Source organism: Fragaria vesca, linkage group LG4 (assembly GCF_000184155.1).
Source record: "Fragaria vesca subsp. vesca linkage group LG4, FraVesHawaii_1.0, whole genome shotgun sequence".
Taxonomy (NCBI): domain Eukaryota; kingdom Viridiplantae; phylum Streptophyta; class Magnoliopsida; order Rosales; family Rosaceae; genus Fragaria; species Fragaria vesca.
Window position 1 is genome coordinate 5,613,309 of NC_020494.1, and position 974 is coordinate 5,614,282.

Sequence of the window (974 nt, forward strand, 5' to 3'; positions counted from 1 at the left end):
TCGTACTCTCTGTACTGGAACTCAGCAGGGGTAGCAGAACGTGCGTTCCCGTGCGTAGTCCAATGGGTCCGTAACTCGTTCTTCCACTACTTGTATCTACAGATACAACAAAAATATTAGAAATATTATTAATATGACATACAGTTTTGTTTTTCATTAATTTCCCAACGTACCTTCCCCCATGCACAAAGTCCGCCCAGCTGCTCTTCAAGGGCTCGGGAACCTCAAACCACGCCTGCATTTAACCGTTTATTAGTTTAGTTTTTCCAGAAATCTACAATGTAATACATAATATTATTCAGACATTTTATAAACTCACCGACATCGTGTTGTGGACCATGTCCTTAGCCTCCTGCGGGACCTCGCCCCAGTCTGACCACAACATAGGGACTCTATCCCTAATGAGCGCTCCCACGCGGCCAGAGTACGTCCTTGACTTCCTGCCCGATACTACGTCGCCATCCCCGTCAATACCGATGACAATCCTCCCTGAGGTACCGACGATCTTCTCGAGAGCCTTCCCTGTGACGGGGCCTCTCTTCTTTTTTACCGGCTTCGCTCCGACGGTGCCTATCACATGATAAACCAAATTGATTATTAAAATCGGAGAATTATAAGAAAACACATCATTCATCTTTCATTACCTGAGGGCGAGGAGGCGGACGCGACGGATTCCGCCTCCGATGATGATACCCTCGCGGAAATAAGAGGCGTATCAAAAAGCACGAACCGGTACGCCGCTGATGGAGCCACTAGCGGGGGCAGTGGATAAATCGGCGTCCCTGAGTCATCGACTACAGGTATGGCCGGTATCATCCGCGGAAGGAATAGGTGAGGCGGCGGCATCTGTACCCCAGATGACCCACTATCCGAAGAAGTAGGAGCTGGAGTGGGCGCCCGGTGTATCTCAGGCATACGGGGTGCAGACACCTCCGTCTGAGGCTGAGCAACAACTGCCTCGAGGAATGAGGGAA